Raw genomic sequence first — 17,264 nt, forward strand, 5'->3', positions numbered from 1 at the left:
AGAAGTTTGAGGTTTTTATTCTTTGTGGTCCCTAAAATCATTTTTAAACTTGGCCACTTTCTTTCTGACAGGTTTCACAGCCAAATCCTGTTTGCCTTATTCACATAAGAAGACTCAATGAAGTCATTTATTTATAATTATGATCACTGGGTTATAATAGAGTGGCCAGAATGTGACTGATGCAGTTTGACAATATAGTTGATAGCAGCCCATTTTAAATACATAAGTAAATTGAACAAACTACAGGCCCAATCAAGTAACAGTCCATTTTCATCAAAGAAACCTCATTTTTCTGCTCCATTATATGTAAATTAGCATGGCCCAGAGGCTGCCAGCAAGTTTCCTACATGGCCCTTGTTGGGTAAGATTGAGATGTCTCAGGAGCGGCACAATATGAAACAATACAATGGGCAGTCCGCTTCCTAGGGGTAGCAGGTTAGAGAAGATAGAAAAATTAGTTCCTTGAGAGTCCAGGAAAAACACCTGACCATTTCACACAGCTATTCAGATGGTCAGCAGCTAGTTCTATTAAACCAGTTGGGCCCTGAACTCCACTTAGCTCTTATTTATTTGAATAACCCAGTGGTCTCTCATGTTGGGCCTCCCCCAATGCCTTGGATCTGAACATGTCAGGCTTTGGATCCAGGCTTTGAACCAGAGCCTTGGTTGTTGTAAGTCAGCATAGAAGCGTTGAGTTCAGTGAAGCTATGTGGATTTACACTAGTTGAGGATCTGACTCTTTGTGTCTCAAGCCCATCTAGTTCAAATTCTCCTTCTGCTAAGCTGCTGGTGTGCTGTGCTCTTCGAAGTTGGGACAAACTGGAGAAGGACTGAATGGATCTGGAGACTAAATTGCCTTGAGTCGATCTTGGGTTCATGATGATAGTGTGGTGCTTGTAGACAGTAGCACAGCCTGAGATCACTTACTCCTCTCCTCTCCTTCTCTTTCTTTTGGCTTCTTCAGAGCTTATTGCTTTCCTTGGCCAGATGGGGAGCCCAATTATAATATCAATAACAAATAAAACTGAGCATCTTGCTTCTACCAGACATGCTGTGCCCATGATTTCTTTCTGTGGATATGATAGGCCAAAGCCAATTTATTTTCATGCCACAAAGCTGAGAAAGGAAGAGTGAAAGAAATTGAATTCACATCCAAAATGGAGGCTCTTGAATTGCTACAAAACCCAGAAAGGTTACAAAGTTCTTATATCATCCCTGAACATTTGGATCTGGGATTTATATTAGGGTGGGAGTCGGTGAGTTTTTGCACTGGCCTTTTATTGCTGGAGACATGGATGAAGTAGTATAGGGGGTTAAACTAGATGATAATAATGGTCCCTTCTAACCTTAAAGTCTATGAGTCTATGAGCTCACTAAGAACTCTTCATGTTTGCTTAGGTAGTCTTGGCTTTGCTCATAGATGCCACAACCAATATGCTTTGTCTGGTAGTATGTGGACTGTACTTACTGTAAAAATCCTAGCTAGTGGACACATTGGACCACAAATCCTTTTGACTCCTGGCCTCGGGGAAGAGTGGTTGTCTTTCCTATTAAGATTTCTTCCTTTCTTGGGGTGGCTAATTTCTTTAACTCTTTGTTTCTTCTTAAAATTAGGTATTTCTTTCCAGTCTCTAGCAACCTCCTTAGATAGCCCTGATTTGTGAGATTAACATCTATAAGTAGTAAAACCCAGATCCTCAAAGACACTAAGGCTGCGTCTACACTGGCATGATTTTGCGCAAATACTTTTAATGCAAGAGTTTTTGCGTTAAAAGTATTTGCGCAAGAGAGCGTCTACACTGTCATATGCCTTTGTGGAAGAGATGTGCTTTTGTGCAAAAGCATCCGTGCCAGTGTAGACGCTCTCTTGCGCAAGAAAGCTCCGATGGCCATTTTAGCCATCGAACACTTGCGCAAGAAGGCTTTTTCCTGAGTGGGAGCATCATAGTTTTTGCGCAAGAAGCGCTGATTTCACACATTAAAATGTCAGTGTTCTTGCGCAAGAACTTCCTGCCACTGTAGGCAGGTGCTTTTGCACAAAAACTTGCCAATGTAAGCACAGCCTAACTCGGAAACTATTTTCTTTGGGGCAGGTTTAGTAAAAGTAGTCATTACAGGATTAACTTGATTACCCAAAGTATTATGGAATTGAGCTAGGCTCCACCCCTTCCTTACTGCTTGTTTTGGAATTGGGAATTCCCCACATCCTACAAACTCTGTTGTGATACAAGTGAATCAAGCAGCCTGCAGTACTTTGAGTAAAGAGCTATTTTTTTAACTGAGCCAGTCCCTTTGCAAATGGAAGGACATTTTACTAGTCTGTGTTTGTATGGTGCCTAGTATAATGAGTCCCAACTTTAGCTTGGCCCATAGTCTCTGCTGATAATTATAAACATGATTAATAATAATACACGTGCAAGTCTTCAAGCTCTGCTGTAGGAAGCAAGCCATAGGCAGCACCAGATGATTTAAGATCCCCTATATACAGGTCCTCCTCAAAATTGGTGAAGTAAGGTAAAAGGAATAGGAAGGAAATTGCTCATCTTTAGTGGAGTTGGAGCCATCTCTTCTTGTGAAGTTAAATGGGAAGCAAAATTTGCTGCAGGGTTAAGACGAGTTGCTTGGAAAAGGATATTTTAAAAGCTAGTAAAAAGGGACTGTTGCTTTTGAGACTTTTTTTGTCTCCAAAAGCATTGATACGAAGGAGGGTTGTGGCTGGAGGTGGCTGAGTGAGAGATGGAATTGGATATGTTGGGTACAGCTGATGTGGTCCCAACCAATTCTAGTGTATCCTATGCATTGGTCTCCACTGCTTACTTAAACATTAGTTTTGGTGTAATACTTTCCCCCCCACACACACCCTTTTGCTAACTCACTTGATCATTCCTACTCTAGGTTAAGTATGATGGCTGAGCAGTCATACGGGAATGGGCCTTTGCCGTGCAATGAGCCATGACAGGACAAAACTTTGTGAACCTCAGCACCCTTCTTCCTGGATCTTTGTCCTCAACAGCAGGCCCCCATGTAATTTTGACCTGATTAGCATCCCCTGTACATGAGAGCGCTAGGATTAGGATAACAGGGATGCTCATTATTATAGTGCATTACATAATTCCAATCCCGCAGAAACAGCAAGAAACAGAAGTGTCTTTATTCCAGGTAGACGAGGAGCATTCATGGGTGAATCAAGGTATGCAAACATCCATTAGTCAAAGTTCAGTGCACAGAACATGTAAGGATGATGCCCAGTTAAGGACATTTTGCATGTTTCATGCCTGATTCCTACAGCATATGAATGATCATTGCATGTTTGCTGGTATAAAATGCATGGACAGTGCTATCATAGGGTGTGTCCACACAGCAGGGCTTAACTTGAAATAAGCCACGTCAATTGCATATCTTATTTCAAAATAGCTTATCTACACAGCACTTATTTTGAAATAGAGCACGCTTCCTCTGACTTCCCTTATTGCTCGTACAATGAGGTCACCGAGTCCAGCCCCCTGCCCAAAGCAGGATCAATCTCAGCTAAATCATCCCAGATAGGACTTTGTCAAGCCAGAACTTAAAAACCTCTAGGAATGGAGATTCTTGTACATACTAGCTGTCTTAGAGACAGAGAGAAGCCAGTGCACGGATGGCTGTGGTGGGTATGTACAGGCTCCGTCTCCCCCCCCCCCCAACAAACAAAACCCCCAAACAACCCCCCGCCCTAACACATGAAAGAGCCTGATTAGCAAGGCTATGATGGATAACCAGAATGAGCAAAGGATGTACCCTGCTTTCACCTTCTAGCTCCCCTCTATGTACACCTGCAGGGGTGTCTGTACCTGTCTTAAGGGAAGCCCCTGAGAAATCATGGCAATGCTACTAGAAGGTCCCCAGAGGAGGTCTATAATTCAGGGACATTCCGGCTACATCTACACTGCACATTTATTTTAGAATAAGCTAGTCCGGAAGAAAAGCTCTGAAATAGCTTAGGGTATGTCTACACTACCCCTCTAGCAGAAGCTGGAGGCTGGCGCATTTTTCCCCCAGCATGACTTACGGGTCGGGGACTTGCAGCTGCCACTGTGTATCGTGGGGGACACAGCCTACCTTCGCATGCCGTGGCTTATGAAGCCCTACACTGACCACCTGGACCACGCAGGGACGTTGGCCACATGAAGGCAAGGTTCAGGTGCCTCCTGACCTGCTCTGATGTGGGGGGGCACAACATGCCCGAGGCGATCTGTTGTGTTTTCCACAAAGGCCTTCCTTCCAGGATGGGGGCAGAGGCTGGCCAGGAGGGAAGGGCCCACAACCAGTCATACACAACTGCCATCCGCCACACCCATCAACTGGGGAGGGGGGCGCGCATCCAGGAAGCTCTGAGGAAGAGGTTCTCTGAAGGACCCCAGTAACTCTCCCCAAGGCCTCCCCACTAGGGGTCTCCCTTCCCTGTACACTCAATAAAAACAACAGTTTGATTATACAAAAAAATACAAAAATGTTGATTTAATACAAAGAAACTGGGAAGGAGGGGGGCTGAGAACCTGGATAGCGGAAGGGAGAAGAGGGGCTGAGAACCTGGATAGCGGAAGGGAGAAGAGGGGCTGAGAACCTGGATATGGGAAGGGAGAAGAGGGGCTGAGAACCTGGATAGTGGAAGGGAGAAGAGGGGCTGAGAACCTGGATAGGGGAAGGGAGAAGAGGGGCTGAGAACCTGGATAGGGGAAAGGAGAAGAGGGGCTGAGAACCTGGATAGGGGAAGGGAGAAGAGGGGCCGAGAACCTGATTAGCGGAAGGGAGAAGAGGGGGCTGAGAACCTGGATAGGGGAAGGGAGAAGAGGGGCCGAGAACCTGGATAGCGGAAGGGAGAAGAGGGGCTGAGAACCTGGATAGCGGAAGGGAGAAGAGGGGCTGAGAACCTGATTAGTGGAAGGGAGACGAGGGGCTGAGAACCTGGATAGGGGAAGGGAGAAGAGGGGCCGAGAACCTGGATAGGGGAAGGGAGAAGAGGGGCTGAGAACCTGGATAGCGGAAGGGAGAAGAGGGGCTGAGAACCTGGATAGGGGAAGGGAGAAGAGGGGCCGAGAACCTGGATAGGGGGAAGTAGTAGGGGGCTCGGAGCCAGAGCTGGGAGTGCTGTGTGGTGCGGCTGGAAGTTCTGCTTCGGGTACGGGGACCTTGGGGGTGGGGAGGGCAGGGACAACAGGGGGACAGGCAGGAGGGGGGCTGGAGCGGGGTCAGGCATGGCAGGAGAAGTGGGGCAGGGACAGGCATGGCAGAGACAGGGACAGGAGCTGGGTAAGCCATCATATCCAGTATGGTGGCACACATGTTGTGGCCCTGATGCACTAACGCAGTCCACGTTTGTATCCGCCATTAGGCGTCAACCCAGACCTTCTGGGCCAGGGTCTGCTGCATGTCCTGGAGGATGGCCATGTGCTCCCTCATGAAGTTCTCAGGGACCCTCCAGCACTTGCAGCACTTGTAGGCTGGCTCGCTTGCTGGTGAGCACCCCTCAGTCACGGCTGGTCCAGCTGTGGAGAATAAAGAGGGAGAAGTGGTCAGTCATCCATGCAGCCACTCCCTGAGCCCTTGCCCTCCGGTGTGAGCTGCAAGCAACAGTCCTCAGGGCAGAGGATGGTGATGACCTGGGAGCAAGGCCATTTGTGTCCTGGACAGTGGGGCCTTGCCTCACAGGGGCCTAGAGGTGCCCAGGGGACCATGCATCCCACTTCCCTCCCCCACCCTAGCCCATGGACAAGCACGTAAGGGAAGTGTCTGGCCACACTGGGATCCGGTGGCTAGGAGAGGGGTCTCAAGCAGCCTGGCCTTCCATCGGGGCCACACACACACCTGCGCCTGGCAGCGCTGTCCCTGGTAGTGGGTGGTACCTCGAGCGGGCAGGCATGCCTGTGTGCCATGTGCAGCACTCCTTAGTCTGTGCGAGTACCCTTGTCCCCAGCCTACTTACAGCCGTGGCTGGTGGTGGGAGGGAATCCCCCCCTGGGGGTCAGACGCGTGTGTGGCCTCCCCAAAGCCTGTGAGCAGAAGCCCGGGGGTGCCCCGGGGCTGCCTCATGGGGCTGCGTGGCGCAGACTGGTGCTGCACATGCGTTCATGTGCACAGACAGCAGCACGAGGGCCAGGCCGAGAAGGTCGAGTGACAATTGCACCCCAGCCCCTCAGCGCCTGCCACCCCCACCCCCACCCTGTGTGTGTGAAAAACTAAGAGCTGATCCCTCCCCGGCCTTGGAGGATGCCTGGGAGACATCCAGGCCCTGGGGTACCAGCTCCAGGGTTAGGGTGACGGTGCTGTCCATCTCGTCCTTCTCCTCCAGCTAGTCGTCATCCTCTTCCTCCGCTTGGTCAGCTGGGAACCCTGGGCATGCAACAATGGCCCCCTCCAGTCCCAAGTCCACAACCAGGGGTGGGGAAGGGGCTGCTCGGGCCCCCAGGATGCAGTGCAGCCCACTTTTGGCCCCAGAGTGAGAGCTGCGCTCCCTGGCCTTGGCGTAGTCCTGCCGCAGCTCCTTTACTTTGCTGCATACCTGCTCAAGGCTGCTGGGGTGGTGGCCCTCCCGGGCAGGGCCTTGGCCATCCAGCCATAGCTGTCAATGTTGTGCCGTCGGGAGCAGAGCTCCTGGAGAATCTCCTCCTCACGCCATGCTTCCAGGAGGGCCAGGCTCTCCACCCCGGACCACGACGGCACATGCCTTGTGTGCTCCTGGGAGCCCTGAGCATGCTCCCTGGGAGGGCCAGTGGGCTGTTGGGGGGCTTGAGGCTGGGACATGGGTCTGGAAAAGTGTGGCAGTGGCAGCCATGTGGTGAGGTGCAGTTCCCAGGGCCGGCTTCCTGCCACAAGCCTCGTCCCAGGAGCCTGCGGCTTTAAGAGCTACCAGGAGACATGAACTATAGAGTTGTGATGAGTGTGGATGGAGTGGCCAACAGCGCACCTGTGTTATTTCCTGTAGGCCTCTTTTTTGACAGAACTCCCTCTTCCGCATCCACATTCCTTTTTCCAAAAAAGCTTTTTTGAAAAGGTGTTCTTCCTCGGAGAAAGAGGTTTACCGCTGTTGGAAAAAGCCCTCTGGGTATGTCTACACTACAAAGTTAGTTCGAACTAACGGACGTTAGTTCGAACTAACTTTCCTAGGCGCTACACTAGCGCTCCGTTAGTTCGAACTTAATTCCAACTAACGGAGCGCTTAGTTCGAACTAGGTAAACCTCATTTTACGAGGATTAAGCCTAGTTCAAACTAGCTAGTTCGAATTAAGGGGTGTGTAGCCCCTTAATTCGAACTAGTGGGAGGCTAGCCCTTCCCAGGTTTCCCTGGTGGCCACTCTGGCCAACACCAGGGAAACTCTATTGCCCCCCTCCCGGCCCCGGAGCCCTTAAAGGGCCACGGGCTGGCTACACAGTTTGTGCCAGTTGCAAGGCTGCAAGCACCCGTGCCAGCAGACCCTGCACCTGCCACAGGATGAGCCAGCCACCTGAGGGCTCCCAGCCCTCCACTGCTCCCCAGGACCAGCCTGGCGGCTCCCAGGAGCCTGCCCGGGGGCGCAAAAGGCGGGCGCCCGCTTGGTCAAGTGCGGAGATCGTGGACCTCATCGTGGCCATTGGAGGCTTCCCCCCAAACCTCGATCTCCGCACTAGCCACAGGAACACGGCCGTCTACGGCCGCATGGCTGCCAGCCTGGCAGCCAGGGGCCACCAGCGCAGGAGCAGGTCTGCTGCAAGGTCAAAGACCTGCGGCAGTCCTACTCCCGGGCCTGCCTGCCAGGGGCCGACCCGGAGGCCTGCCCCCACTTCCACGCCCTGGACCACCTCCTGGGGGCTCATGCCGTCCCTGCCCCCCGGGACGTGATTGACCCCGGGGCAGAGGGACCGCTCCTGGACACCGAGGAGGAGGAAGAGGGCTCTGAGAGCCAGGAGCCTGTCGCCAGCCTGCCCAGGACCCGGGACCCCCGAGGCACCCCACAGAGCCGCTCGCCTGCGTCATCTGAGGCCGGGGAGGCGTCCACCTGTGAGTACCATCGTGTTCCCCTTATGTGTACGGGGGGCTGGGGCGAGAGGGAGCCCCGGGACCGTGTGCCTGGGCCTTGCCCACCACGGAGCAGCAGATGGGGATCCTACAGGGGCCCTGGCCTTGCAGAGGGGAGCTGGGTTTCACACACCTGGGCCCCTGGGGTAATTGACCGCTGGTCTTGTTGCACCACAGCTGCAGCACCTGGGCCTGCAGGGCGCACCACCCCGCCTGCAGCAGCCGCCCTCGCCCGGGCAAGCAGGAGAGCCAGGAACGAGGAGGAGTATCAGCGGTGGCACCTCCGGTTCATGGACCACCAGCTCCGCACCCAGGACCACTGGGTCCAGGAGGACCTGAGGCTGCGCCGGAGGAGTCTGGAGGCCCTGGAGGAGCAGGGCTGTGCCCTGCGAGGCCACCTCCAGAGCCTGCTTGACCACTTCCCATTTCCTCCTCCCCCTGCTTCCCCTGCTTCCCCTGCTCCCCCTGCTCCTCCTGCTTCCGCTCCTGCTTCCTCCACACCCCCTGTCCCTCCTGCCCCCCCCTCCACAACCCATTTCCCACCGACGCCCCCGGACCCGCAGTGTGGCGAGACGGGAGAGGCAGCTGGACTCCCACCCCTGAGCTTTCCTTTCCCTTCCTCCCTTCCCTCCCCTTCCAGCTCCCTCGTCCCAGGTTTCCCCCTCCCCTCTCCCACCCTCATTCCTCCCTTCCACCACCCAGTTCTGTGAAATAAACAGACATTTTTGTTTCAAAAACAGGTGTCTTTATTTGACAGTAGGTAGGGAGGGGAAAGGGGAAGGGGGGTAGGGTGGAAGAAGGCCCCAGTGGGGCATGCAGGGAGAGGTCAGTCCTCCTCCTCCACCAGGAAGCTCTCCTGCAGGGCTTCCCGGATCCGGACGGCCCCCCGCTGGGGGGGCTGACCGTAGTGTCCAGCCATGCGGTCAGCCTCAGCCATCCAGGCTGGCAGGAAAGCCTCCCCCTTCCGCTCACACAAATTGTGGAGCACACAACATGCTGCCACCACGGGAGGGATGTTGTGCTCGGCCAGGTCCAGACGGGTGAGGAGGCATCGAAAGCGGGCTTTCAGTCGTCCGAAGACCCCCTCCACCACGATGCGGGCCCTGGTCAGCCTGGCATTGAAGGCCTGGCGGGAGGGATTGAGGTGCCCCGTGTAGGGCTTCATGAGCCAGGGCTGCAGTGGGTAGGCGGCATCCCCCACCAGGCACACGGGCATGTCCACGTCCCCGACCCTGATGTGGCGGTCGGGGAAGAAGGTCCCGTCCTGCAGCCGCTGGCACACGGAGGAGTTGCGGTACACCCGGGCGTCGTGTGCTTTGCCGGACCAGCCCACATTAATGTCCGTGAACTGTCCCCGGTGGTCACACACGGCCTGCAGGATCACAGAGAAGTACCCCTTGCGGTTGACGTACCGGGACGCCTGGTGTTCCGGGGCACGGATGGGGATGTGCGTCCCGTCGATGGCCCCCCCACAGTTGGGGAAGCCGAGGGCGCCGAATCCCCGGATGACGGCGTCCGGGTCGGCAAGGCGGACCACCCTGCAGAGCAGCACCCGGTTGATGGCGTTGACCACCTGCGGAGAGAGACACAGCAAAGCGCCAATCAGTGGGGCGCCCGGGTGGCTGGGAGCGTTCGTGCCCTGGCAGTGCCCCGCGCCCCACTCCCGGAAGCAACCCCCCTGGCAGCGTGTAGTACGGCCGGGACAGCCCGACCCCTCCGGTGCGGGGCGCTTTCGCCTCCTCCCGCCCCCCCTTTGTCCCTGGGGCGGCCCATCCCCTCCTCGCAGCCCCCCTCCACCCCGGCTCGGTGGCCGACGAGTGCCATACCTGCATGAGCACCGCTCCGACGGTGGATCTCCCCACGCCGAACTGGTTCCTGACGGATCGGTAGCTGTCCGGCGTGGAGAGCTTCCAGAGGGCGATGGCCACCCGCTTCTGGAGGGGGATGGCGGGCCTCATGCGAGTGTCCCTTCTTTGCAGGGCAGGGGCGAGCCACTCGCAGAGCTCCAGGAAGGTGTCCCTCCTCATCCTGAAGTTCTGGGTCCACTGTCGGTCGTCCCAGCGCTCCAGGACGATGCGGTCCCACCAGTCGCTGCTGGTGTCCAGACGCCAGACGCGGCGGGGCACGCCGGTGCCGGGGCGCCGCCGCGGCTCCTCCACGGCCCCCAGGGCGGCCAGGTGGAGAGGCAGGGGGCTGACGTTCCCCAGGTGGTGCCAGGCAGCCTCGAGCCATTGCTGGAAGGCTTGCAGCAGCAAGTTCAGAACGTGCACCAGAAGGTGCAGGGCGAGCCGTGGCTCCATGTTGCCACCTGCGGCGGCTCCCCCGAAGGGAAGCACCGACACAGACGGGCACAGAGACCAACGCTTTGCTGTCCCTCGGCGAGGTTGGCAAGCAAGCAGGAAAAGCTGAGAACCGGCTGTCCAGGGGGGGGTCCCTTTAAGCTCGAGCCTCAGATAGCCTCAGACAGCAGCCACACAAAGCAACTACTGACCTGATGCCCTGCCAGAACCGGTTTCAGCCGCCCTTAAATGCCCCCCTGCGTCCAATCAGTGTGGACGCACTAGTTCGAATTAGCAAAACGCTAATTCGAACTAGTTTTTAGTTCTAGATGCGCTAGTTCGAATTAACTAAGTTAGTTCGAATTAGCGCTGTAGTGTAGACGTACCCTCTGTTCTTTTGACTTTTTGTCGAAAGAATGCAATTGCAATGTGGACACAGCTATTGTTTTTCTGGAATAATGCCCCTTATTCCAGAAAAACACTGCAGGTTAGATATACCCTTAGGCTACGTCTACATTGGCATGATCTTGCGCAAGAACCCTTTTGTGGAAGAGTTCTTGTGCAAAAACTCTTCCAGAAGAGAGCGTCTACACTGGCATGTGCCTTTGCGCAAGAGCATCCATGCCAGTGTAGACGCTCTCTTGTGCAAGAAAGCTCCGATGGCCATTTTAACCATTGGGCTTTCTTGCGCAAGAAATTCATGTTGCCTGTCTACACTGGCCTCTTGCGCAAGAACAGTTGCTCAAGAGGGCTTTTTCCTGAGCGGGAGCGTCATAGTTCTTGCGCAAGAAGCACTGAGCTAGTGTTTCAGGGTGGTGAATGGCTGGGTGTGCCAATCCCCTATCAAACTTCTAATTAGGAAGCTCTATGAATGGGCCCAAGTAATAACCCCCAGTGTCAACAGGCTACGCTCCCATGGAGTAAATGACTGCAAGATAACTTTGCCGCTGCAATGCATCATTTGGGCATTGCTTCCATCTCACCAGGCAGGTATTACATTAGTCACACAAAAGAAATCAATCCAATTTTCTTTTGCCTCGTGCTTACAGAATCCCATACATTTTACAAGCTCTTGTTAGTGCCTTCAATCTCCAAAACATTACCTAAGGCGGATTCTTAGCAGGTGAGCAACAGGGAATCAATAAAGGCTCTTGCAAGGGCAAAAAACAGTATTAAGAGTTAATAGCAATTATTCACAGAAAGCAATCTAAATAATTTTTAATTTAATTTGAAGTCCAATATTTAAGGATTTGTGAATGTTCAAGCCATTTTAATCATGCTTATCCTGTGTCTTATTGAGTAGGACCAGGGTGTTACTCGTTTTTGTGACCCTGAATTATCAAGGACATGCTGGGCAAACAGCCAAGGTAACACAAGCTCAATAATAATAATCTATACTTGATGGTTATTGCACCATAGCCATGCTGATTGGAGGAGTGTTAGACCCTCTAGCCCCACTAACTGCTTGACGTAGTTGTTTGCATTTCACACCTTCTTTCCACCTGCACGATAATAAATATTACTTTATAATGTTTCTCATGCAGTAAAACAAGTACTAATACATTGTAAGGAATGGCTGACTAGCGGGAAGGAAGGCAGTGGGGCATCCAAAAGCAGTTTGTACTTGTTAAAACAGACAATAAAACATATCCCACGCCAGGTATGTAGTTGATGGCTATCACACGCTCCATGCGACCAGGCCTAGAGCTTTGCAGGACCTCTGTTCTACTTAAAGGAATTCAAGGGATGTGGAATCAGAGACAAGCATGGGAGAGACTCATCACTAGTCCACCTGTTCTGGTGTTTCTCCCCATTGCATCTGTAATTGAGGCATAAAAGCCCAAAGTGAGGAGTTTCTTCTTCCATGATCTCCTGCAGTTGGTGACTGTTCTTATCACTCGGTCCATGGGATCTCAATCTAGCGGTCATGCTTACACGTGCAGAAGGGCTGGTGAAAGGTTTCAAAGGTCAGGACCTTCTTCCCTTTCCTTGGGACTGGATAGATAGGAACTGAAAGGTCCCAGAACGTTCTATTATAACCAGGGCTCATGGTATGTGAAAAGCTGCAAATCATGGGTTTACTCCACTTCACAGTAAGGATGTTTTCCTTGATATTTACCTAAGTGTTCTGATTGCACTGAGGCTCTGGCTTTTCAAATCTACATGGGGCACTTCCAATCTTCCAAGCACTCTCAGCCCTGGTGCCCAATAGCCTGGCTGAGCTGAAGCTGGCAGTGTCTGGCACTCTAGCCTGTGCTCAGGAAGTACCAGAGTAGAATGCTGGGGTCTTGTAAATCTTGAAGATGTGGCTGTTTCATGCCTCGAGGTGTACCGGTAGTTCGGAATAGGAATCCTAGTCTGAACTACCTAGTTCGAGCCCCGTGTAGCCGCGCTACACGGGGTTCGAAGCAGCAGGGATTTAAAAATGGCGGCTCCCCGCTTATGCAAATGAAGCCCGGGAAATTCAAATCCCGGGCTTCATTTGCAAGTGCGGTATGCCTACATTACCCTCCTAGTTCGAACTAGCGGGGTAGTGTAGACATACCCATAGAAGGCTAGTGTCTTAGAGGGCTCTTCGATGAAGAAGAGTGTTTTCCAAACACACTCTGTGTCTAGACTGGAAAAACTTGCCAGCTGTCTACACTGGCCACTTGAATTTCTGCAAGAACACTGACGATCTCAAGTAAGAAATCAGTGCTTCTTGTGGAAATACTATGCTGATCCCGTTCGGGCAAAAGTCCTTTTGCGCAAAAGCTTTTGTGCAAAAGGACCAGTGTAGACAGCTCAGATTTGTTTTCCGCAAAAAAGCCCCGATCGCGAAAATGGCGATCGGGGCTTTTTTGTAGAAAAGCGCGTCTAGATTGGCACGGACGCTTTTCCGCAAAAAGTGCTTTTGTGGAAAAGCATCCGTGCCAATCTAGACACTTCTTTCCGCAAATGCTTTTAACGGAAAACTTTTCTGTTAAAAGCATTTGCAGAAAATCATGCAGTCTAGACATAGCCACTAAAATGAGCTCTGAAATAGAAATTTCTTAAAGGGATACTTCAAAGGAAGGAAGATAGATAGTAGTCTTAATCAACTATTTAGATATTGGCATAGAGAGTGCGCTTATTAAGTTTGCAGATAATATCAAGCTGAGAGGGGTTGCAACTGCTTTGGAAGATAGGGTCATAATTCAAAATGATCTGGACAAACTGAAGAAATGGTCTGAGGTAAATAGGATGAAGTTTAATAAGGACAAATGCAAAGTACCCCACTTAGGAAGGAAGTCAACAGTGTAATGCTGTTGCAAAAAAAGCTAACATGACTCTGGGATACATTAATAGGAGTGTTGTGAACAAGATATGAGAAGCCATTCTTCCACTCTACTCTGCACTGATTAGGCCTCAGTTTGAGTATTGTGTCCAGTTCTGGGTACCGCATTTCAAGAAACATGTGAAGAAATTGGAGAAGATCTGGAGAAGAGCAACAAAAATGATTAAAGGTCTAGAGAACATGAGCTATGAGGGTAGACTGAAAGAATTGAGCTTGTTAGTTTCGAAAGGAGAAGACTGAGAGAAGATATGATAGCGGTTTTCAAGTATCTAAAAGGGTGCCACAAAGAGGGGGGAGAAAAATTGTTCCCCTTGGCCTCTGAGGATAGAACAAGAAGCAATGGGCTTAAATTGCAACAAGGGAGGTTTAGATTGGCATTAAGAAACGCTTCCTATTTGTCAGGGTGGTCAAACACTGGAATAAATTACCCAGGGAGGTTGTGGAATCTCCCTCTCTGGAGATATTTAAGAGCAGGTTAGTTAGACACCTGTCAGGGATGGGCAGATGGTGCTTGGTCCTGCTGTGAGGGAACAGGACTGGACTTGGATCTCTCAAGGTCCCTTCCAGTTCTAGTGTTCTATAATTCTATGATTCTATAGATTTTTCATATTTATCAAACCAGACCACTTTATAAAATGCCAATATATTTTTTAAATGGATAGATATACTTGGTTCTGTTTATTGGGGGGCTTTTTGCAAGCAAATATACTTTGAGTATTGAAAAAGTGATAACAAAAAATCGAATTCAAGATTGTGTTTTTAAATGCTGAAAGCAGGAGGATAATGATTGTAACTGGCACGGGCCATGTGGATATGTTTAACCTATTAGAATGACAGCTCTCTGAGTCATAAATTAACATTCTGAGTTTGAGTTTGATTCCTAGTAACTTGCTAACCAGTTTCTCAGTGCAGCATTAGCAGGGGACTCTGTGGACCATCCAGTCAACTGCCCTTTGAGGGAGAGTGTCTTCTATCATTAGTTAATCCCCCAATCAAAGGAACTAGGCCAGCAGACTGACATGAGACTCTTCCCATTTCTCACTCATTGGGGAATGACTATAACACATGCCAATTTAGAAGAGAGGGAACTGGGGAATTAAGGCCTGGCCAATGCTCACAGAAGTCAAGGGAAAGCCTCCCATTTGTTTCAGTGGGTATTAGGGTGGGCTGTCTGTTAAGAACCAAAGGTCTTTGGCCAGGCTCTAAAGGACCCAGAGACAAATAGGCTACGTCTACACTGGCACCCTTTTCCGGAAATGCTTAAAACGGAACAGTTTTCCATTATAAGTATTTCCGGAAAAAGTGCGTCTACATTGGCAGAATGCTTTTCCGGAAAAGCACTTTTTCCAGAAAAGCGTCTGTGGGCAACGTAGACGCGCTTTTCCGGAAAAGACTACTGTGCTGTCTACACTGGCCCTTTTCCGGAATAGTTTTTCTGGAAAAGGACTTTTTCCCGAATGGGAGCAGCATAGTTTTTCCGGAAAAACACTGACAATTTTACAGTAGATCATCATTGTTTTTCCGGAAAAGCAAGTGGCCAGTGTAGACAGCTGACAAGTTATTCCGGAAAAGCGGCTGATTTTCCGGAATAAGTGGCCCAGTGTAGACATAGATTGTACAAGCCATAGATTGTAACTTGAATATGGTTTTAGATCCCCACAGTTCAGTGCTGGTAAATTGTTCTGGGTCCTTTGAACAAAGTGACATAGTATCCAAAATATTGGTTTGGGATTTTGCCATGAAAAAGACAAAATCTGCTGTCCTGCACAAACCTTTCTCAGCATAACACTACTGGCTCTCAGTCCTTCCCAACAAAACCACAGTATGTAATATCATCCAAAGATCTGTCACCCATGGAAGGCAACTGACACAAAAATGTAATGCTAGAAATGCTGTGTGCACTGGGGTATACCTGATGGCTATTACATACAGCCATCCAGCCACTAGCCTAATGACCCTCCAGCAGTTTGTGTTCATGGAAACTTAACAATTGTATGAGGTTTATTACATTGTTACACTACACAATGGGGCTCAAACCACATTATTCCTTTGTGTAATAAAGAAGAGTCCCTGCTGTACCCAAGAGCTTACAATCTTAGTATGGGGGGGAGGGAGAAGAGAGAGAGACAAAAGGAAACCATAACAAACAAACAGAGCAATAAACCAAACAGCTGCTGCAATTCTAGAATGACTAATACTTCGTGGGCCTGATTCTGCTCTTGTTTACCTCTGTTGTTAAGCAGAAGTAAGGCTGCAAATGTATTGTCCTTGGAGTTACTGCAGTGTAAAATCAGAATCAAGTCTGAGCATGTATCTGCCAGTCTCTAAAACAATAGCCATCCCCTGGCAACCATGGCACTGCTTTGTGTTTACAGTGAATTGCAGGTGAAACCATACGAGTGCTTTCCTGTAGCATCATGGAGCGCCACCCCCGTCCAATGTGCTAGGCTGACAGCAGATTACAGGTTTCCTAACAGTCTTGGTCTGCTTATTTGGTTGAGTAAGTATCAGAAGGCTTAAGGGGATAGAAAACTCCCTTTCCAATAATGACTCACGCTGGGATTTCCCCTTGTTTCAGTTTTCGGCTTGCAGAATTCTTCTCTTCTTCCCCTATCTGCCTTGCTGCTAGGAGATTGCTCATTATAACACAGAATTTAAAAAAGAGCCAGTCCTCTCAGCATGGGGCTGAGTCATGAAGTGGTGAGCACTCTCAGGGGGAGGTCAGAGAGCTGAGCACTTCCTATGAGCCAGCCTTTTGGAAAGAACATCCCTCGCCACCGTGCAGAGCTGCATGCAGACAGGCACTTGCCATGTGTAACAAGCATGGCGCTCTACAGCCCCAGCAATTACGCTATATATGAACGAGTGCCATCTTTTGGTAGTCTGTTGATTCAATATGTGGATATATGTACAACTACAGCTGCCTTGTAACAGTATCACTCTACCTACAGACCTGTGGCCAAATTCAGAGATGACCTGTAAGTTTGCAGACTCTTTCGCTTATAGCAGGTCACTCTTAGAACTATTTGAGGGCCACTCTAGCCTGTGTAAAGAAGTCTAAGCTGGTATAATGCATTCAGAGAAGAGTTAGAGGAAGGTGTGAGTTAAGGTATGATGGAGCCTCGCTTAATTTACAGCTTCTTTTGGCTGCTTGGTTTGTAACTTAACATCAACTTAGATTCTCTTTACACACCCTTTGACATTAGGAGTGGGTGGAAGTAGCTCTAAGTTACTGTGTGGGGGAGAATGACATAAAGTTCTGTCCTGTTCTAGTATTCTAAGAGCTCATCAAGTCCAGTCCTCTGCCCTCATGGCAGGACCAAGCACCACCCAGACCATCCCAGATAGACGTCTATCTAACCTGCTCTTCAATATCTCCAGTGATGGAGATTTCATAACCTCCCAAGGCAAATTATTCCAGTGCTTAACCACCCTGGGAATTAAGAAGTTTTTTCTAACACCCAACCTAAACCTCCCCTGCGGCAATTTAAGCCCATTGCTTCTTGTCCTATCATCAGAGGCCAAGGAGAAGAACTTTTATCCCTCCTCCTTGTAACAATCTTTTAGGTGCTTGAAAGCTGTTAATATGTACTCCCTCAGGGTACGTCTACATTTGCTGCCTAGTTCGGACTAGGGA

This window comes from Pelodiscus sinensis, chromosome 7 (genome assembly GCF_049634645.1).
Source record: "Pelodiscus sinensis isolate JC-2024 chromosome 7, ASM4963464v1, whole genome shotgun sequence".
In the NCBI taxonomy this organism is placed as follows: domain Eukaryota; kingdom Metazoa; phylum Chordata; order Testudines; family Trionychidae; genus Pelodiscus; species Pelodiscus sinensis.